Raw genomic sequence first — 24155 nt, 5'->3', positions numbered from 1 at the left:
TCAGTTAAGATTTATAAAAAGTTCAAGGTCCATCCCTAGCTTCATTGGAATCTGCCCATATGACTGCATTCTAATTTTCCAGATCTCATCCCTTCCTGAGGTATATTACACGTTTAGAAATAAAATTTGCATTTTAAGCCAGCCACTTACAGGATTCGATTTTGGATATTGTTTTCAGGAATCTCTGCCTCTGGGCTACAAAAGATAAGTGTTTATTTTAGAGTAGTCACAGAAGCTTTTAGGTTCCCTATGCAGACCTTGAGTTGAGAACTAACTTTTTTTTTAAGATTTATTAATTATTTGAGAAAGGGAGAGAGAAAGCACAATAGCAGGAAGAGGCAGAGGGAGAGAATCTTTAAGCAGATTCCCCACTAAGCCCAGAGCCTGATACAGGGCTTGATCCCACCAGCCATTAGATCACTAGCTGAGCTGAATACAAGAGTCATATACTTAACCGACTTAGCCACCCAGGTACTCCAAATTGAGAACTCATTTAAGGCCTTGAGCTTTATATCTTCTTACCACATGTTCTCTAGCGTACTTAAGAGATGCCAATATAATCCTTATATTTACTAGCAATTCCTATGGAAAAATCCTTTGTCACCAGGAATTTTACCTTTCAGAGGTAAATACCTGCACTAATTATGTACAGGTAGTAATTTGCCACTACATGTCATAAGCTTCCATTGTGTTCTTTATCACTGAAGAGGCATTAATGCCATTAAATCTAATCAGATCAATTTCAGATACCGTAAGAGGAATACAGAGAACACATAATTAAGATTCTATCAGAAGCACTATCAATGCCAAATTTTGTATTAGTCAGAGTTCAATAAAAGAAACATAACTACTCCTACATATGAAGTGAGCAAAGCATTGAAGGGATTTGACATCATGCAATTGTGACAGAAGTTAAACTGTCTTTATAGCTGCTGTCTTTGTGTCTGGTGCTGGAGGTTGAAAGCCAAAGAATATGAAATCATATGTAAATAAGGGGAGAGTAGAGACAAGTTTAAAACCATGAGAATGAGGTGGGACCCATGGCCACAAGCAATCTGGAAACCCTAAGGTTTCTAGAATTTCCATGAACATGGAAATTCATGTTCATCTTCTTATCATCTCCAACCTTGTTAACTGGGTGTCCTAGATTTAGAAGTTGGAATCTGGGTGTCCTGAGAAGTTGGAATGTATCTTTTCAATGCTAAGTACACACCTGATCCAGGAAGCAGAGAAGCTGAAAGAGGTAGATCAGTTGTTGGCCCAAAGCTCTCTCACACAATGAGGTAACCTCCCAGAGAAGCAAAAAAGTATGAGATACAAATAAGTTATCTTTCCCAAACTTTCAAGCACTTTAAAAAAAAAAAAAAAAGTCTTTTACTTCACTACTGATTGCCAAAATTTCATGAAAAAAAATCTCTTCTCACCCAGGCTAACTAGAAACACATAGGGATTCAGGGAAATGTAGTTTTGTCTAGCCAAATTGACACACTACAAAGAGACCACTGTAGAAAAACCAGCTTAGTCACACACAATGAAGCATTCCCAGTAACAAGCCAGTTAATCAAATTTACAAATTATCAGTATGTTTACCATAACCTGTGTTCATGACTGCTTATTAGAACCTTTCCTTGAATTCCTTTAAATATACTAACATTTTCTGGCATTGTTTTCATAGAAATCTTCTGCCAGTCTTGTATCAAAAATTGTATCAATTTGTAGATAATCTCTCTTCTGTCTAGCGTTCCTTTCCTTTCCTTTCCTTTCCTTTCCTTTCCTTTCCTTTTCCTTTTCCTTTCCCTTTTCCTTACTTTTCTTTCTTTCTTTCAAGGGGGCACCAGGGGCAAAGGCAGAGGGAGAGAGAATCTTAAGCCCAGTGTGGAATCCAACAAGGGGCTCAACCTCACAACCCTGAGATCATGACTTGAACCAAAATCAAGAGTTGGATGCTTAACCAATGGAGCCACCCAAATGCCCCTGTCTGTGGAGTTTCTTCTAATATTTCTCACTGTGTATTTAGATATGGAATTGATACTATTGACTGGAATTGATATTAATGATTTGATGAAAGTCATTAAAATTAGCTGCCATTATATTATTTAACATGGCTTCTATCATGTCCTGAGGTAATTCTTAGGGCTGTTCACAAGTACACTTCTCCTCCTTTCTGTACATGTTAGAATTGCATGTCACATTCCTCCAAAGTTAGGATTGGTCAAGATACTCTGCAAAAAGTGGCATGTATCACCTCTTAGGTCAGTCTTTAAGGTCCAGGGTTTAAGTTGCTTTGGCTCTTTCCACCATATCAGGAAAAGTGGCATTGTTATAGGTGCTATAAATTCCATTAGTTTATGTGGATACCTGGGATAATTGGAGATGACCTTCACCAGTGGCCTATACATCAAGTTTCCTAAAAGTAGTCTTTGGATTTCTAGATCCTGCATTTCTATTGGTAAGATAAGTCCTCAGTTCTTACTATTAAATAGCTCCCTCTGCTTTCACTTCTGCTTTCTTAATTTAAAGACTGGATGATAAATTGACATTTTATAAATTATGCTGGAAATTTAAGGAGTAATGAACATTAAATTTATCATTTACATGTTTCATAAAAAGTAAGATATAAATATCTTGAAAACCTTTTACCTGGCAGAGATGGCTAAAAACTGCCTCAGGGCTAGAAGTTGCCAAAAATCAGATGACTATATCTGTACACTATATGCACCATTTGTAAAACCTCACCTATATTTTCTCATACTACCTAGATCTGTTCTGTCCAACACAGTAATCACTAGTCACATGTAGCTACTGAGCATGTAAAATGTGACCACCCCAAATTCAGCTGTGTTTTAATTGTAAAATATACACTGGATTTCAAAATATTAGCATGAATTAAAAAAATGTGAAATATCTCCCCATCAAATTTTTATGCTGAGTACATACTTAAATGACAACTTACTTATAATTGTTTAAATAAAATATATAATAAATATTAATCGCATTGTTTCTATTTTAATTTTAAGTATTTCTAAGAAAAAAATATCTAAGTTTTATATTTGACTTTAATTACATTTCAACTAAATAGCATTAGTCCAGACTTTAAAGGTCAAATATATCTATTATGTATAGAAAAATTTCTTACAAATTTTTCATTAAGTAGTCACTGTACCAAAAGTCTAACAGTTTTTAGTACTCCTTCTTAAAGAACATTTCTTTAAGAGATTTATTTTCTAATGAATATGAATTAATCTTTATATATTGTCACAGATTCTATAAGGGTAGGGTTTTTGTTTTTGGGTTTTTTTTTTTGCTTATTTCATTTTAACCCTGATCAGTTTTGCATGTGTGTGTATCTGAGTTTTGTTTATAGACCATTTATTAATGGAGATAATATTTGACATATTAGACATCTTAGAAATTGCTATTCTTGAAGGTTTTATTAAAAATGGGGTTAAAGATACCCAAGGTTGTATTTTATGTCTAGAGTTTCAATATTGGGCTTTTAAGATGTAAATTTCATTCCTTGTCACTCAAATATATTTTTCAATTTGACTTAAAATTTATGACTTTTAAATTTGATCAGACAGCTGAAATTGTTTCTCATCCTCCACTGAACTTATTTTAAGTCTATGTCACAAAGTTAGTGATATAAGTAAGCAATCCAATTTCTCCTCTTTCCAAGCACATTGGCCTATAGCCCAAGTGCCAAACCTCTTCAGGTCTGAATTTTGCTAAGAGTATATATAGTCTTAAGAAGAGTAAGAATAATGAAAAAAGTATCTGTTATCTGATAACAAGTTATGAAGTCTGTGAAGACATTTCCAAATCTTTTGGTACTATTATATGCATGATACATATTATATGTATGTGTGTATTGAAAATACTGATAGTTTTCAAAATTATTCTAATGGTGGATAAAGGTGAATATACAGACAAATAACCTGGGCTACTGATAAGTGTAACTTCTATAAAGCAAAATGATTGTTAAGTTTTACTTTTGTATGATACTTTTTGCTTTCTCAAATTATTTTCACATATGTTCATAAAATAATTCACTTTAAAAATAGCACTATGAAAGAGGTATAATAATTAAAAACAAACACTTATTCATGCTTACTATATGATAGGTACCCTTCAAAGTAGTTTATATGTATTAACTCATTTAATCCCCATACATAATCATTTCTATTTTGCAGATGAAAGAACTAAGAAACAGAAAAGCTAAATAACTTGTTAACAACATTTCCCTGGCTGTAAATGGTGGAATTAGGATTTGACACAGGCAATTTAATCCCATAGCCTAATGTTCCTAAGGCCATATTTTATAGAGAATGGTAAGTACATTGCTCCAAGTCCTGTCATTTATAGATATGGCCGGGACCACAAGACAGATCATCAGATTTAAAGTTTATTATTCTTTACATTACACAGGAAAATTATATTGAAGAAACTTTTATAAGAGGCAGAACACACGAAAGGGAAGAAACAAGAGAAGGAGCAAAAGCATAAATAAATATTATTACTATGCAAAAGTTTACATTTTTAAAGTTTCTAACATCAATACTGACTTGTTTTTTTAACCTAATAATTATAATATGAATCAAGTACCTACAACTTACTAGTAGATTGTTAGGTTTGACTTCTAATTGAATTTTTTTTAATTGAAATTTTTAATTTCATGAGTAGAAACACTATGATGCTACATTTGCAATTCCTTCTCTATGTGGTACTATAGATGTAGTTCATTTAAAAAACATAGAGGAGGGGCACCTGAGTGGCTCAGTGGGTTAAAGTCTCTGCCTTCAGCTCAGGTCATGATCCCAGGGTCCTGGGATCGAGCTCCACATCGGCCTCTCTGCTCCATAGGGAGCCTGCTTCCTCCTCTCTCTCTCTCTGCCTGACTCTGTGTCTACTTGTGATCTCTATCTGTCAAAGAAAAAAATAAAATCTTTAAAAAAATAAAAATAAAAAATAAATAAAAATAAAAAACATAGAGGAGTGATTGGAAATTATACTGAAAAAATATATGTGTATATATAGCAAATCTGTACAAATTTATATACATATTAATGTCAATCACAACCAAAACCAAAGGAGTTATGTATGTATATTTGTGTGTGTGACATTGACAAGCTGATTCTTAAGGTATACAGCACAGCGGTGGACCAAGAAGAGACAACATGATCCAAGACTATCTTAATACAGATGTATAAAGTTAGTAGATTTAAACTATCTGATAACTAGGAGCTCCTATAAGATAATGCAGATAGGGAGATTTGGCAAAAAGATAGGCAAATAGAAAAATAAAATAAATAAGTGTCCAGAAACAAGCCCACACATACATAATAATTTAATTTATGACAAAAATTAATTTATGACCCTCAGTATAGTAGTGGTATTTTCAATAAATTATGTTGAGTCAATTGAATATTCACATGGGAAATAAAATAAATCTTGCTCCTCATAATATAAACAAATATATATACATATATATGTATTTGTTATATATATACATATATATACATGTATTTATTAATTTATTTATTTATTTTGCTTGTTTAACAATTTTTTTTCATTCCATACTAATATCAGCCAGACTGGATGCCTACAATACCACAACCACAATCAAGAATTTCTGTGAAAGACAGTAGGGAAGAGAAATATTACCAATAGGCAGAACCTGGAAAAGTATATTTTAACGTATCTACTTTATACTAAGAAATGGTTAGAAATATGGATCTGCACAAATTAATGGGTGATAGCTAAGAGTTTGGCTCTGTTGTCAGGAACCAAAAAAATATTAGATGGAAGACTAAAAGATTGGAAGATGACTAAATAAAAGTTTTTAGAAAAGGACAAAGATGTTACCATGTTTGACTTCATCCTGAATGCTCATCTATGCGTAAGGAGGTAGACAATACACATACTCTGTGGACATCAGGAAGCCCCTTTCCCAGCCATTCAGGTGCCTCTTTAATGAACCCAAATATGCCGTGATCATGATAACAGAGAAGGAATCTATATAATACATGCTCAACAAAGGTCAACTTTCTTCACTGAGTCTGATCTGGCTGCCACCACTGCTGAGTACCTATATGCCAACAACAAGGACAAATGCTGACCTGATATAGAGCTATCAATATGTCACAAATCTCTATAGGGACCAGTCAGACTCCTGGTGGCAGATTGATTATACTGGATTCCTTCCAACATGGAGATGTGAACTACTTTACATCACTAAAATAAACATGTAATGCTTGCAATTAACTTGCATTTCATGTCACAACTCTTCTGCCCATATCAAATCTGTGATTTTAAGGAAATCACTTTGTGAAATTTCTGTGAATTTAAGAAATTCTGTGAAATTAAGGAATGACTTACTTATATTTTATTTTTCTACCCCAAATTTTTTTTGTCAAGAAATTCATTTCATATCAAAATGAATCTTAATATTGGCTTCTGACTATGAAATTCACCAGTCTTAACTAATATCACTTAAAAGATGCTGGCGTGAGAGAATGACTCAATTACAGCACCAGTTGAGAAAGAACATGCTGAAAGTATGTTTCTGTCTTTCAGAATGAAGTATATACTCTGAGTAATCATGTTATACACTGCAGTGTAGCCCAAGCTCACATAAATGAGTCCAAAAATCAAAGGCTGGTGATATAATTTGCTCCTAATAATCTACTCACACAGGTTTGGTTATTTATCCTTACAATTTTGGCCACTGCTAATTTGAAGGTCTTTGTTTCCATGGCAGATGACAACAGTTGTATTACCTGACCAGATAAAGAAACTAGACCTATTAAAGTGCCAATTGGGTAAAACTTAACCAAGAGGTCAGTGGTTGAAGATGGAAACTATGTCAGTTAATCATCCCTCTTATCTGTTATACAAACAAGAACTGATACAGTTATGTACACTTACTTCCTTTTGGAGTTTGTGTATACACATAAAAATATATACATTCTCACACACACAGGTTTATAATAATAATAATTATTTATATTAACTACTCCTCTGTCCTTCACTCTTATCATTTTGTATAAGAATTCCTAGTGGTATGTAGCTTTTTAACTTAATCTCCTAAATTACAGAATATTCTGTAGTCACTGTGACTGAATGAGTGGAGAAATTTACATTGCTTGCAGATGGATAACAGGACTAGTGGTGCCCAAAGATCATGTTGTGACTGCTGGGATTTTGTTTCTCACTTTTGTAGAAACAGTTAAAAAAACAAACAAACAAACACAAAAAACCTGTAGAAACAGCCTTCTTTTGTATAAAAGATTATTACATGTTTTTAGGTGGAAACATAAATATATTAGCATGACATGAAAGTTAAAATATATAGAGGGCATGTTTGAATGCTGACTGACCAATAAAGTCAACCAGGATAGCAATTATTTTACTCCATTCCAAATGGTGCCTCCTAGTCAGGATGCTAAGCTAGAAGACACTAAAAATATACTTTTTACTTTCTCGCTGACTTCTTATCAGGCTCTACAAAATGTGCACTAAGAATTTGAAACAGAAAATAGGAAATATAAATGTCCTGTGCTTCTCCCTCCAGCTTTTCGTTTTTCTAAAACTAATTTATCACGCATTCTCAAAGGTATCAGCACCAGCTGAGCAGCAACTTGCTCTCAGAGATCTGAGCCCCAACATCATGGGTACCTTCTCCCAAGTTTCTATACCTTCATAACATTAACTGCTTCTATTACTTTCCATAGTCCAAGTGTTAGTACCTGTTTTTAATGTCATTATCTCATTTTATCTTGAATTTGCCCTGTAACATCTATATCTAATCCCCTAAATTATTTCCTCTCTGTTGAAAGCCTTATGGGGGTTTCTGTGTTATTAACCTGAGATTGATGTTACTGTTCACAACCAACACCATATCCTACAACTGTTCTGACATCCTGAAGCTCCTTGAATATACTAAAATCTCTAATGAACTGCTGATTTTGCACAGCTATCTCCCCACTCCGGCACCTGGAATACCTTACAGTGACTCATTGTTCATGATTCAAACTGAGAGTCACCCCATCTCTAAAGCAATCCTATCTTTCCTTGTTTGACACATAATCCATCCTACGGAAAGTTCCTTCTTACCAAAGTTATAACCCTATATATCACTTTTTTAACATTCATCAAAATTAGCCAAACAGGTTTGGTCACGAATCTTTTCCACTAAACTATAAGAGTGTTCAAGGCACACATCCTATTTGTTTTTTGGGTTTTTTTGTTGTTGTTGTTTTTTAATGTCATGATCCAACACGGTACCTGCCATGTAACAGAACATAAATGTTTGATAAATGAATGAATGACTTGAGACCTTCTCTTTTCTCTCCCATTCTAAGTTGTGGGCAATATATTTAATTCTTCCAAATGCTACAACAGCTTACTGTAGATATTATGACATGAGTTATTTTTATAAAAGTATATTACATCTTTATTGAAGTATAATGAACACACCAGTGTTAATTTTCATTTCAGTTGTATAATATAATGATTGAACAATTCTATATATTATTCAGTGCTCATCATGATAAGTATACTTTTGATCCCCTTCACCTATTTCAGCCATCCTCCCACCCACCTCCCCTCTGGCAACCATTAGTTTGCTCTCTGTATTTAACAGTCTGTTTTTGTTTGCATGTTAATTATACTTCAATTTAAAAACAATGAAAAACAAAAACCGAAGAAAGGGGAAAAGTTCAGGTAGCATAATAAAGACAGACAAATTCATTTCCCAATCCCTCTTTTTATTCCAAAGTACGTAAATGTGAATAGATAAGAGACACCTCATTTCTACTTTTTTTGTCAACTCAATAAAATACAGTTTAATAAACAAATACAAAAAAGAGTGAAGATGGAATCCTATCCTCAGAAATGAATGAGGACCCAAACCAACAGAAGACATCCAAATAAAGGACGAAACCTCAACCAAGGTGGGAGTTTCAGAACTAAGAGGACTTACCACCATGTTCCGAAGCCACTGAGGAGACAACAGAGTGCAGTGGACTCTTGTAGGTACTTTAAAGGATTCTAAGGCAGTGCCAGGGATGAAGGTAACACATGTTGGATTCTGTTGACTATGCCAAGTTATGTCTATCAACAAGATGCTGTAAAACAAAGCAGAGGGAGGAAGCAAGATGGTGGAGGAGTAGCAAATTGCAATATCATTAGGTCCCAGAAGTTCAGCTAAGTACTCATCAAACCATTCCAAACACCTACAAATACAACAGTAGACAGAAGAAAAGAAGAGTGGCAGGGCACCTGGGTAGCTCAGTGGGTTAAAGCCACTGCCTTCGGCTCAGGTCATGATCCCAGCATCCTGGGATCGAGCCCCACATCGGGCTCTCTGCTCAGCAGGGAGCCTGCTTCCTCCCTTCTCTCTCTACCTGCCTCTCTGCCTACTTGTGATCTGTCTGTCAAATAAATAAATAAAATCTTTAAAAAAATAAAAAAAAGAAAAGAAGAGTGGCAATTCTAGGAACAGAAATTCGACCACTTTCTGGAAGGTAGGAAATGCACAGAAATGAATCTGAAGCCACAGGAAGATAGACTGTGGGGGGAGGGGCCAGCTCCCAGCAGGCGACAGAGCAACAGAGCACAAAATCCGAACTTTTAGAAGTCTGCTCCACTGAGGAACATCATTCAAGAGGCTATGTGGGGGTGGAGCCCTCATAGGAACATTGTGGTCTCAGGACCCCCAGGGTCACAGAAAGACTGGGGGTATCTGAATGTGACAGAAATGCCAGGTATTGGAGCGGGGAAGCCAGCTACAGAAATGGAGCTGAGGAGTGAGCTCTCAGCTCAGGGTTACCTTAAACTGTGATCCAAGACACAGCTGGGGCACTACTCTTTGAGCAGGAACCCAACAAGAGGCAGATCCGGAAAGACTGCAGGAGGAGCAGTGCAGGAGGAGGAATCTGCTAGGTTTGGAGACTGCAAACAGGGCTGTGCACGAGAGATAAAACACTCGGTCACAGGCCAGGTGAGCATGGAGTGCAGCTGGAGACCAGGGGAGGCAGGAAGGATTGACTGCTTTTCTCTGAGGGCTCATTGAGGAGTGGGGTGCTGGGTTGGGTTCTCTGGGCCAGAGACTGGAAGGCTGCCTTTTCTTTCCCATCCTCCAAAGCTCTACAGAAAGAATTCAGGGAACAAAATCTCCTGAAAACGAACCCAAGCAGATTACTTAGCCTGGCCCTGCAAAGGCGGTGCAATTCTGCCACAGGCAAAGATATTTGAGAATCACTCCAATAAGTGCTTCCCCCAGAACATCAGCAAGAACATCCAGCCAAGACCAAGTTCATCAATCAACGAGAACTGTGGAACTCCAGAGCTAGGGGAACACAACACGGAGAATTCATGGCTTTTCCCCATGATCCTTAAGTTTTGCAAAGTTAATTTTTTTTTAATTTTATTTTTTTCTTATCCCATTTTTTTAACTTTTCCTCTTAACTCTTTTACTGTTTTTTAACTATTTTATCTTAACAATACATTTTAAAAAAAACTTCGTGAAATTTCTTTATTATACTCATATTTTATCTCTTCATTGTATTTAACCTTATTTTTTGCGTGCATATAGGTTTTTCTTCTTTAAAATTCTGGAATACAATTTCTTCTAATAGATCAAATATACCCTAAATCTAGCACATGGCTTTGTTCTAGTCTCCAGCCTGATCACATTCTCTCCTCTTTTTTTTCTTTTTCCAACCAAATTACCTAATCAATTCATTTGTTAGAATCCTTTTTCAAATTTCATCTTTACACTTATATTCCATCCCATCATCATGTTTACCCTTGCTTTTGTATATATATCACTTTTTCTTTCCTTAAAATTTTGAGAGGTAGTTTCTTCTAAGAGACCAGAATATACCCAAAATCAAGTGGATGGCTCTGTCTATTCATTTAGTCATATAAATGTATATATATATTTTTTTTTAAGTTTTTTTTTTTCCCAATTTTCTTCTCCCCCCAGTTTCAGATCTCTTCTGATTTGGTTAGCATATATTTTTCTGGGGTCTTTGCCACCCTTCTAGTATTTTATTCTCTCATTCATATAATCTTTTTTTTTCTTTTTTATTTTAATAAACATATAATGTATTTTTATCCCCAAGGGTACAGGTCTGTGAATCGCCAGGTTTACACATTTCACAGCACTCATCATAGTACATACCCTCCCCAATGTCCATTTCCCCACGATCCTCTCCCGTCCCCCCTCCCCCCAGCAACCCTCAGTCTGTTTTTTGAGATTGAGTCTTTTATGGTTTGTCTCCCTCCCAATCCCTTTTCATTTTTTCTTTTCCTACCTCCCCCCAACCCCCCCGCATTGCATCTCCACTTCCTCATATCAAAGAGATCATATGATAGTTGTCTTTCTCCGATTGACTTATTTCGCTAAGCATGATACCCTCTAGTTCCATCCACGTCGTCGCAAATGGCAAGATTTCATGTCTTTTGATGGCTGCATAGTATTCCATTGTGTATATATACCACTTCTTCTTTATCCATTCATCTGTTGATGGACATCTAGGCTCTTTCCACAGTTTGGCTATTGTGGACATTGCTGCTATAAACATTCGGGTGCACGTGCCCCTTCGGAGCACCACGTTTGTATCTTTAGGATATATACCCAGGAGTGCAGTTGCTGGGTCATAGGGTAGCTCTATTTTCAGTTTTTTGAGGAACCTCCACACTGTTTTCCAGAGTGGTTGCACCAGCTTGCATTCCCACCAGCAGTGTAGGAGGGTTCCCCTTTCTCCGCATCCTTGCCAGCATCTGTCATTTTTTGACTTGTTAATTTTAGCCATTCTGACTGGTATGAGGTGGTATCTCATTGTGGGTTTGATTTGTATTTCCCTGATGCCGAGTGATGAGGAGCATTTTTTCATGTGTCTGTTGGCCATCTGGATGTCTTCTTTGCAGAAATGTCTGTTCATGTCCTCTGCCCATTTCTTGATTGGACTATTTGTTCTCTGGGTGTTGACTTTGATAAGCTCTTTATAGATTTTGGATACTAGCCCTTTATCTGATATGTCGTTTGCAAATATCTTCTCCCATTCTGTCAGTTGTCTTTTGGTTTTGTTCACTGTTTCCTTTGCTGTGCAAAAGCTTTTGCTTGGTGAAATCCCAATAATTCATTGTTGCCCTTGCTTCTGTTGCCTTTGGCGATGTTCCTAGGAAGAAGTTGCTGCGGTTGAGGTCAAAGAGGTTGCTGCCTGCATTCTCCTCAAGGATTTTGATATATTCCTTTCTCACATTGAGGTCCTTCACCCATTTTGAGTCTATTTTTGTGTGTGGTGTAAGGAAATAGTAAAATTTCATTTTTCTGCATGTGGCTGTACAATTTTCCCAGCACCATTTGTTGAAGAGGCTGTCTTTTTTCCATTGGATATTCTTTCCTGCTTTGTCGAAGATTAGTTGACCATAGAGTTGAGGGTCTACTTCTGGGCTCTCTATTCTGTTCCATTGGTCTATCTGTCTGTTTTTGTGCCAGTACCATAGTGTCTTGATGATGACAGCATTGTAATAGAGCTTGAAGTCTGGAATTGTGATGCCACTGACTTTGGCTTTCTTTTTCACTATTCTTTTGGCTATTCGAGGTCTTTTCTGGTTCCATATGATTTTTAGGATTATTTGTTCTATTTCTTTTTAAAAAATGGATGGGATTTTGATAGGGATTGCATTAAATGTATAGATTGCTTTAGGTAGCATAGACATTTTCACAATATTTGTTCTTCCAATCCATGAGCATGGAATATTTTTCCATTTCTTTGTGTCTTCCTCAATTTCTTTCATGAGTACTTTATAGTTTTCTGAGTATAGATTCTTTGTCTCTTTGGTTAGGTTTATTCCTAGGTATCTTATGGTTTTGGGTGCGATTGTAAATGGGACTGACTCCTCAATTTCTCTTTCTTTTGTCTTGTTGTTCGTGTAAAGAAATGCAACTGATTTCTGTGCATTGACTTTATATCCTGACACTTTACTGAATTCCTGTATAAGTTCTAGCAGTTTTGGAGTGGAGGCTTTTGGGTTTTCCACATATAGTATCATATCATCTGCAAAGAGTGATAGTTTGACTTCTTCTTTGCCGATTTGGATGCCTTTAATTTCTTTTTGTTGTCTGATTGCTGAGGCTAGGACTTCTAGTACTATGTCGAACAGCAGTGGTGATAACGGACATCCCTGCCGTGTTCCTGACCTTAGCAGAAAAGCTTTCAGTTTTTCTCCATTGAGAATGATATTTGCGGTGGGTTTTTCATAGATGGCTTTGATAATATTGAGGTATGTGCCTTTTATCCCTACACTTTGAAGAGTTTTAATCAGGAAGGGATGCTGCACTTTGTCAAATGCTTTTTCGGCATTTATTGAGAGTATCATATGGTTCTCTTTCTTTTATTAATGTATTGTATCACATTGATGGATTTGCAGATGTTGAACCAACCTTGCAGCCCTGGAATAAATCCCACTTGGTCATGGTGAATAATCCTTTTAATGTATTGTTGGATCCTATTGGCCAGTATTTTGGTGAGAATTTTCCATCTGTGTTCATCAAGGATATTGATCTGTAATTCTCTTTTTTGGTGGGATCCTTGTCTGGTTTTGGGATCAAGGTGATGCTGGCCTCATAGAATGAGTTTGGAAGTTTTCCTTCCATTTCTATTTTTTGGAACAGTTTCAGGAGAATAGGAATTAATTCCTCTTTAAATGTTTGGTAGAATTCCCCTGGGAAGCTGTCTGGTCCTGGACTTTTGTTTGTTTGGAGATTTTTGATGACTGTTTCAATCTCCTTACTGGTTATGGGTCTGTTCAGTTTTCTATTTCTTCCTGGTTCAGTTATGGTAGTTTATATGTCTCTAGAAATGTATCCATTTCTTACAGATTGTCAAATTTGTTGGCGTAGAGTTGCTCGTAGTATGTTCTTATAATTTTTTTTATTTCTTTGGTGTTGGTTGTGATCTCTCCTCTTTCATTCATGATTTTATTTATTTGCTTCCTTTCTCTTTTCTTTTTGATAAGTCTTGCCAGGGGTTTGTCAATCTTATTAATTCTTTCAAAGAACCAGCACCTAGTTTTGTTGATTTGTTCTATTGGTTTTTTTTATTTTCTATTTCATTGATTTCTGCTCTGATCTTTATGATTTCTCTTCTCCTGCTGGGTTTAGGCTTTCTTTGTTGTTCTCTCTCCAGCTCCTTTAGGTGTAGGGTTAGGTTGTGTATTTGAGACCTTTCTTGTTTCTTGAGAAAGGCTTGCACCACTACATATTTTCCTCTCAGGACTGCCTTTGTTGTGTCCCACAGATTTTGAACCATTGTGTTTTCATTATCATTTGTTTCCATGAATTTTTTCAATTCTTCTTTAATTTCCTGGTTGACCCATTCATTCTTTAGAAGGATGCTGTTTCGTCTCCATGTATTTGCGTTCTTTCCAAATTTTCTCTTGTGATTGAGTTCTAGCTTCAGAGCATTGTGGTCTGAAAATCTTTTGGTACCAATTGAGACCTGATTTATGACCCAGGATGTGGTCTATTCTGGACAATGTTCCATGTGCACTAGAGAAGAATGTATATTCTGTTGCTTTGGGATGGAATGTTCTGAATATATCTGTGATGTCCATCTGGTCCAGTGTGTCATTTAAGGCCTTTATTTCCTTGTTGATCTTTTGCTTAGATGATCTGTCCATTTCAGTGAGGGGAGTGTTAAAGTCCCCTGCTATTATTCTATTACTGTCGATGTATTTCTTTGATTTTGTTATTAATTGGTTTATATAGTTGGCTGCTCCCAGGTTAGGGGCATAGATATTTAAGATTGTTAGGTCTTCTTGTTGGACAGACCCTTTGAGTATGATATAGTGTCCTTCCTCATCTCATATAGTCTTTGGCTTAAAATCTAATTGATCTGATATAAGGATGGCCACCCCAGCTTTCTTCTGATGTCCATTAGCATGGTACATTGTTTTCCACCCCCTCACTTTAAATCTGGAGGTGTCTTCAGGTCTAAAATGAGTTTCTTGTAGGCAGCATATTGATGGTTTTTTTTTTTTTTTATCCATTCTGATACCCTGTGTCTTTTGATTGGGGCATTTAGCCCATTAACAATCAGGGTAACTATTGAGAGATATGAATTTATTGCCATTGTATTGCCTGTAAGGGGACTGTTACTGTATATTGTCTCTGTTCCTTTCTGATCTACTACTTTTAGGGTCTCTCTTTGCTTAGAGGACCCCTTTCAATATTTCCTGTAGAGATGGTTTGGTGTTTGCAAATTCTTTCAGCTTTTGTTTGTCCTGGAAGCTCTTTATCTCTCCTTCTATTTTCAATGATAGCCTAGCCAGATATAGTATTCTTGGCTGCATGCTTTTCTCATTTAGTGCTCTGAATACATCTTGCCAGTTCTTTCCGGCCTGCCAGGTCTCTGTGGATAGGTCTGCTGCCAATCTAATGTTTTTACCCTTGTATGTTACAGACTTCTTTTCCCGGGCTGCTTTCAGGATTTTCTCTTTGTCGCTAAGACTTGTAAATTTTACTATCAGGTGACGAGGTGTGGACCTATTTTTATTGATTTAGAGGGGCGTTCTTAGCATCTCCTGGATTTTGATGTTTGTTCCCTTTGCCATATTAGGGAAATTCTCTCCTATAATTGTCTCCAATATACCTTCTGCTCCCCTCTCTCTTTCTTCTTCTTCTGGAATCCCAATTATTCTAATGTTGTGTCGTCTTATGGTGTCGCTTATCTCTCGAATTCTCTCCTCATGGTCCAGGATTTGTTTGTCTCTCTTTTGCTCAGCTTCTTTATTCTCTGTCATTTGGTCTTCTATGTCACTAATTCTTTCTTCTGCCTCATTTATCCAAGCAGTGAGAGCTTCCATTTTTGATTGCACCTCATTAATAGCTTTTTTGATTTCAACTTGGTTAGATTTTAGTTCTTTTATTTCTCCAGAAAGGGCTTTTATCTCTCTGGAGAGGGTTTCTCTAATATCTTCCATGCCTTTTTTGAGCCCGTCTAGAACCTTGAGAATCATCATTCTGAACTCTAGATCTGTCATGTTACCAATGTCTGTATTGGTTAGGTCTCCTACGGTACAGCCTGTTGTTCTTTTTTTGAGGTGAGTTTTTCCGCCTTGTCATTTTGTCCAGATAAGATTTGCTTTCTCCTGCTGTGGAATTCTGCTCTTCTTGGTGAGCGAAGTTGGTTTTGGCTGGGTTTCTTGTTGATCTTCTGGGGGAGGGGCTGTTGTAGTGATTCTCAAGTGTCTTTGCTGCAGGAGGAATTGCACGGCCCTTGCCAGGGGCCGGGCTAAGTAATCCGCTCGGGTTTGCTTTCGGGAGCTTTTGTTCCCTGAGCGCTTTCCGTAGAGTTCTGGAGGACGGGAATGAAGATGGCGGCCTCCCAATCTCTCGGCCCAGAGGAGCCGAGAGCTTGGGGTCCCGCTCCTCAGCGTGCCCTCAGAGCAAAGCACCCAACCGCCCCACCTCCCTGGCCTGCGGTTGTGCCGGTAGGAAAGCAGTCAGTTGCTGGAACCTGGCAAAAAGCGCCCGGTTGCTTCCATCTCCGTGGCCTCCGGCCGCGCTCCGAACCCACCCAGCCTGCGACCGGCACAAGGTAACCCCGGTCTTAGAGCTCACTCCTCGGCTTTGTCGCTGTAGCCGGCTTCCCCGCTCTAATACCTGCGAGCTCTGTGGCACTCAGACACCCACCCCCACCTCAGTCCTTCTGTGACCCCGCGGGACCTGGGGTTATGCTGACCCCGCCTGGGTTTCCCCCCGGTTTAGCTTCTGGAGCGATGTCTCCCAGTGGAGCCAACTTTTAAAAGTCCCGATTTTGTGCTCCGTTGCTCTGCTGCTTGCCGGGAGCCGGCCCCTCCCCCAGGGTCTATCTTCCCGTCGCTTTGGATTCACATCTCCGCAGGTCCTACCTTTGAGAAGGTGATTGATTTTCTGTTTCTATAATTGTTGCTCTTCTTCTCTTCAATTTCCCGTTGGATTTGTAGGTGTTCATAATGGTTAGATAAGCTATCTAGCTGCTCTGCTGCTACCCGATGTTGTCTCAGCCTGCTACTTTTTCGCCATCTTGACTCCTCCCCTCATTCATATATTCTTACCTGGAAAAAATGACAAGGAAGAAAAAATCACCTCACAAAAAAAGAACAAGACACAGTATTAATAGCTAGGGACCTAATCAATGCAACATTGGTAATATGTCAGAACTAGAGTTCTGAATGATAATTCTCAAGGTGCTACCTGGGATCGAAAAAGGCTTGGAAGATATTAGAGAAACCCTTTCTGGAGACATAAAAGAATGAAAATCTAACCACGTTGAAATCAAAAAAGCTATTACTAAGGTGCAATAAAAAAATGGAGGCTCTTACTGCAGGATAAACGAGGCAGTAGAGAGAATCAGTGATATAGAAGACCAAATGACAAAGAATAAAGAAGCTGAGCAAAAGAGAGACAAACAACTACTGGACCATGATGGGAGAATTCGAGAGATAAATGATACCATAAGACGAAAAAATATGAGAATAATTGGGATCCCAGAAAAAGAAGAAAGAGAGAGGAGGGCAGAAGGTATATTGGAACAAATTATACTAGAGAATTTCCCTAATATGGCAAAAGGAACAAGCATCAAAATCCAGGAGGCACCGAGAACCCCCCTCAAAATCAATAAAATAGGTCCATAACACATCATCTAATAATAAAATGTACTAGTCTTAGTGACAAAGAGAAAATCCTGAAAGCACCTCAGGACAAGTAGTTTGTAACATACAATGGTAGAAATATTAGATTGGCAACAGACTTATCCACAGAGACCTGGCAGGCCAGAAAGAACTGGCATGATATATTCAGAGCACTAAATGAGAAAAATACACAGCCAAAAATACCATATACAACTAGGCTGTATATGGTAGAGAGATATGGAGAGATAAAAAGCTTCCAGAGCAAACAAAAACTAAAAGGATTTGCAAACACCAAATCAGCCCTACAGGAAATATTAAAAGGGGTCCTCTAAGCAAAGAGAGAGCCTAAAAGTAGTAGACCAGAAAAGAAGAGAGACAATATACAGTATCAGTCACCTTACAGGCAATACAATGGCACTACATTCATAACTCTCAATAGTTACCCTCAGGTAAATGGGCTAAATGCCCCAATCAAAAGACAGAGTGTATCAGATTGGATTAAAAATGAAGACCTATTGATATGTTGTCTACAAGAAACTTATCTTAGACCCAAAGACACTCCAGATTAAAGTGAGGGGGTGGAAAACAATGTACCATGCTAATGGCCATCAAAAGAAACCTGGGATGGCAATCCTTATATCAGAAAAGTTAGATTTTAAGCCAAAGACTATAATAAGAGATGAGGAACGACACTATATCATATGTAAAGGGTCTGTCCAACAAGAAGATCTAACAATTTTAAACATATATGGCCCTAACACGGGAGCAGGCAACTATATAAACCAATTAATAGCAAAATCAAAGAAACACATTGACAATAATACAATAATAGTAGGGGACTTTAACATCCCCTCACTGAAATTGACAGATCACCCAAACAAAAGATCAACAAAGAAATAAAAGAAAGAAATAAAGGCTTTAAATGACACACTGGACCAGATGGACACCACAGATATATTCAGAACATTCCATCCCAAAGTGACAGAATACACATTCTTCTCTAGTGCACACAGAACATTCTCCAGAATAGATCATATGGGTCATAAATCAGGTCTCAACCAGTACAAAAAGACTGGGATCATTCCCTGGATATTTTCTGACCACAATGCTTGAAGCTAGAACTCAATCACAAGGGGAAAGTTGGAAAGAACTCACATACATGGAAGCTAAAAAGCATCCTACTAAAGAATGAATGGGTCAACCAGGAAATTAAAGAACAATTTTTAAAAATTCATGGAAACAAATGAAAATGAAAACAGAATGGTTCAAAATCTGTGGGACACAGCAAAGGTGGTCCTGACAGGAAAGTATATAGCAATACAAGCCTTTCTCAAGAAACAAGTACACAACTTAAACCTACCCCTAAAGGAACTGGAGAAAGAACAGGGGGAAAAAAAAAAAAGCCTAAAACCAGCAGGAGAACGGAAATAATAAAGATCAGAGCAGAAATCAATGAAATAGAAACCAAAAGAACAGTAGAAAAAATCAATGAAATTAGGGGCTGATTCTTTGAAAGAATTAATATGATTGATAAAACCCTGGCCAGGCTTATCAAAAAGAAAAGAGAAAGGACCCAAATAAATAAAATCATGAGTGAAAGAGGAAAGATCACAACCAACACCAAAGAAATACAAACAATTATAAAAACATATTATGAGCAACTATACACCAGCAAATTTGACAATCCGGAAGAAATGGATGCATTCCTAGAGACATTCATAGAAACTACCAAAACTGAACCTGGAAGAAATAAAAAACCTGAACAGACTCATAACCAGTAAGGAGATTGAAGTAGTCATCAAAAATCTCCCAACAAACAAGAGCCCAGGGCCAGATGGCTTCCCAGGGAAATTCTATCAAACATGTAAAGAATTAATACCTATATTCCTGATACTGTTCCAAAAAATACAAATGGAAGAAAAATTTCTAAATTCATTTTATGAGGTCAGCATTACCATGATCCCAAAACCAGACAAAGACACCATCAAAAAGGAGAATTACAGGGGTGCCTGAGTGGCTCAGTGGTTTAAGCCACTGCCTTCGGCTCGGGTCGTGATCTCAGGGTCCTGGGATCGAGTCCCATGTTGGGCTCTCTGCTCGGCAGGGAGCCTGCTTCCCTCTCACTCTCTCTGCCTGCCTCTCTGCCTACTTGTGATCTCTCTCTGTCAAATAAATAAATACAATATTAAAAAAAAAAAAGGAGAATTACAGACCAATATCCTTGATGAACATGGATGCAAAAATTCTCACCAAAATACTAGCCAAAACATTCCAACAGTACATTAAAAGGATTATTACCACAACCAAGTGGGATGTATTCCTGGGCTGCAAGGTTGGTTTAATATCCACAAATCAATCAGTGTGATACAATACATTAATAAAAGAAAGAACAAAAACCATACTCTCAATACTCTCAATAGATGCTGAAAAGCATTTGACAAAGTACAGCATCCTTTCTTAATCAAAACTCTTCACAGTCTAGGGATAGAGGGTAAACACCTCAATATCATCAAAGCCATCTATGAAAAACCCACAGCAAATATCATTCTCAAGGTGGAAAAACTGAGAGCTTTTCCCCTAAGGTCAGGAACACCACAGGGATGTCCACTATCACCACTGCTATTCAATGTAGTACTAAAAGTCCTAGCCTCAGCAATCAGACAAGAAGAAGAAATAAAAGGCATCTGAATCGGCAAAGAAGTCAAACTCTCACTCTTTGAAGATGACATGATACTTTATGTGGAAAACCCAAAAGACTCCACTCCAAAACTACTATAACTCATACAGGAATTCAGTAAAGTGTCGGGATATAAAATAGATGCACAGAAATCAGTTGCATTTCTATACACCAACAGCAAGACAGAAGAAAGGGAAATTAAGGAGTCAATCCCATTTACAATTGCACCCAAAACCAAAAGATACCTAGGAATAAACCAACCAAACAGACAAAGAATCTATACTCAGAAAACGATAAAGTACTCATGAAAGAAATTGAGAAAGACACAAAGAAATGGAAAGATGTTTGATCCTCATGGATTGGAAGAACAAATATTGTGAAAATGCCTATGACACCTAAAACAATCTACACATTCCAAACAATCCCTATCAAAATACCATCCTTTTGTTTTTTTTTCAAAGAAATGGAACAAATAATCCTAAAACTTATATGGAGCCAGAAAAGACCCCAAAGAGCCAGAGGAATGTTGAGAAAGAAAACCAAAGTTGGTGGTATCACAATTCCAGACTTCAAGCTCTATTATGAGGCTGTAATCCTCAGGACAGTATGGTACTGGCACAAAAACAGACACATAGATCAATGGAACAGAATAGAGAGCCCAGAAATGGACCCTCAACTCTATGGTCAACTAATCTTCAACAAAGCAGGAAAGAGAGTCCAATGGAAAAAAGACAGTCTCTTCAACAAATGGTGTTGGGAAAATCAGATAGTCACATGCAGAAGAATGAAACTGGACCATTTCCTTACACCACATACAAGGATAGACTCAAAATGGATGAAAGACTTCAATGTGAGACAAGAATCCATCAAAATCCTTGAGGAGAACACAGGCAGCAACCTCTTTGACCTCAGCCACAGCAACGTCTTCCTAGAAACATCACTGAAGGCAAGCAAAGCAAAGGCAAAAAATTTTTGCAAAGGCAAAAATCAAAAATCTTGATGATGGGACTTCATCAAGATCATAAGCTTTTGCACAGGAAAGGAAACAGTTAACAAAACCAAAAGACAACTGACAGAATGGGAGAAGATATTCTCAAATGACATATCAGATAAGTGGCTAGTATCTAAAATCTATAAAGAACTTATCAAAGTCAACACCCAAAGAACAAATAATCCAATCATGAAATGCGCAGAAGACATTAACAGACATTTCTGCAAAGAAGACATCCAGATGGCCAAAAGACACATGTAAAAGGGCTCAACATCACTTGGCATCAGGGAAATACAAATCAAAAGCACAGAGAGGTACCACCTCACACCAGTCAGAATGGCTAAAATTAACAAGTCAGGAAAACGACAGATGTTGAAGAGGATATGGAGAAAGGGGAACCCTCCTATACCGTTGGTGGGAATGCAAGCTGGTGCAGCCACTCTGCCAAACAGCATGGAGGTTCCTCAAAAAGTTGAAACTAGAGCTACCTTATGACTGAGCAATCGCACCACTTGGTATTTACCCTAAAGTTACAAATGTAGAGATCCAAGGGGGCATGTGCACCTAAATGTTTATGCCAGCAATGTCCACAATAGCCAAACTATGGAAAGAACCTAATGTCCATCAATAGATGAATGGACACAGAAGAGGTGGTACATATATACAATGGAATACTCTGCAGCCATTCAAAGAAATGAAATCTTGCCATTTGCAACGACATGGGTGGAACTAGAGGGTATTATGTTAAGTGAAATAAGTCAATCAGAGAAAGACAATTATCATATGACCTCTCTGATATGAGGAATTTGAGAGGCAGGGCAGGGGCTTGGGAGGTAGGGAAGGAAGAAATGAAACAAGATGGTAATGGGAGAGAGACAAACCATAAGAGACTCTTAATCTCACAAAACAAACTGAGGGTTGCTGGGGGATGGAAGGGTAGGGAGAGGGTGTTTTGGTTATGGACATTGGGGAGGGTATGTGCTATGGTGAGAGCTGTGAAATGTGTAAGCCTGATGATTCACAGACCTGTACTCCTGAGGCAAATATTACATTATATGTTAATAAAAATAATTCAAAAAAAAAAAAAACAAAGCATTTTGGGGGATGTTAGGGTTCCAATTTGGTACACTTAGCAAGATGAGCACTGAGTGTAAAATCACTGAATCACTATATTGTACACTTGAAACTAATATAACACTGTATGTTAATTATACTTCGATGAAAATAATAAAAAAATGACAATTTATTACAAAAATATCCTAATTTAAGTTCTGTTCATCTCTTAGTTTTGAAAAATGATTCTCTCCCCAAATGCATATGTAACTCAGCCACAGTAGAAATATTTTAAGTACTCAATATGCACATCTAATTAATGGCTGCCATATTGGGCAGAGTAAAAATGCAACAATCAATCACGGCAGAAATTCTTTTATTTTATTAATTTTTTTTATTATATTCAGTTAGCTAACATATAGTATATCATTACTTTTAGATGTAGTTGTTCAACAATCTATTAGTTACATATAATATCCAGTGCTCATCACATCATGTGCCCTCCATAATATCCTCCACCCTGCTACCCTAACCCCCTACCCTCCCTCCCCTCTGTAACCCTCACTTTGTTTCCCAGAGTCCAGAGTCTCTCATGGTTTGTCTCCTTCTCTGATTTCTTCCCATTCAGTTTTTCCTCCCTTCCCCTATGGTCCTCCATACTATTCCTTATGTTCTGTTAAAGCTTGCTATTTCTTCCTATTTCAGTTTTGGTAGTTTATATGTTTCTAGGAATTTACCCATTTCTTCCCAGTGTACTGCCCAATTTGTTGGCATATAATTGCTCATAATACTTTCTTGTAATTGTTTTGTATTTCTGTAAGTTTGTTGTGATTTCTCCTCTCATTTATGGTTTTATTTGAGTCCTTTTTTCTTTTCTTCTTGAGAAGTCTGGCTAGGGGGTTATCAATTTTATTAATTGTTTCAAAGAACAGCTTCTAGTCTCACTGATCTGGTCCTACTGGGTTGTTTTATTTCTATATTATTTATTTCTGTTCTGATCTTATTTCCCCTCTTCTGCTGGTTTTAGGCTTTACTTGCTGTTCTTTTTCCAGCTCCATTAGGTATAAGATTAGATTTTCTATTTGAGTCTTTTTTTGTTCTTGAGGAAGATCTGTATTGCTATATACTTCATTCCTATGATTGCCTTTGCTGGGTCCTGAAGACTGTTATGTTTTCATTTTCATTTACTTCCATGTATTTTTTAATTTCTTCTGTAATTTCCTGGTTAACCCATTCATTCTTTAGTAGGATGTTCTTTAACTTCCATGTGTTTGTGGTCTTTCCAAATTTTTTTTCTTATGGTTGACTTTACATTTCATAGAGTTGTGATCTGAAAATACACATGGTATGATCTGTCTTTTTGTATTTGTTAAAGGCTGATTTGTACAACCCCGTATGTGATCATTCTGGAGAATGTTCTATGTGCACTTGAAAAGAATGTGTATTCTGCTGCTATAGGATGAAATGCACTGAGTATATCTGTTAAGTCCATCTGGTCCAGTGTGTCATTCAAAACTATTGTTTCCTTGTTGATTTTCTGTTTTCATGATCTGTCCATTGCTGTTAGTGGGGTGTTAAAGTCCCCAACTATTATTGTATTATTATCGATTAGTTTAAGTTTGTTAATAATTTATGTAATTGGGTGCTCCCAAGTTGGGGGCATAAATATTTACAATTGTTAGATCTTCTTGTTGAATAGACACTTTATTACAATACAGTGCACTTTTTCATCTCTTATTACAGTCTTTG

The sequence above is a fragment of the Martes martes genome (genome assembly GCF_963455335.1).
Source record: "Martes martes genome assembly, chromosome: 7".
NCBI classification, from domain to species: Eukaryota; Metazoa; Chordata; class Mammalia; order Carnivora; family Mustelidae; genus Martes; species Martes martes.
Note: the sequence above shows the minus strand (reverse complement) of the source record.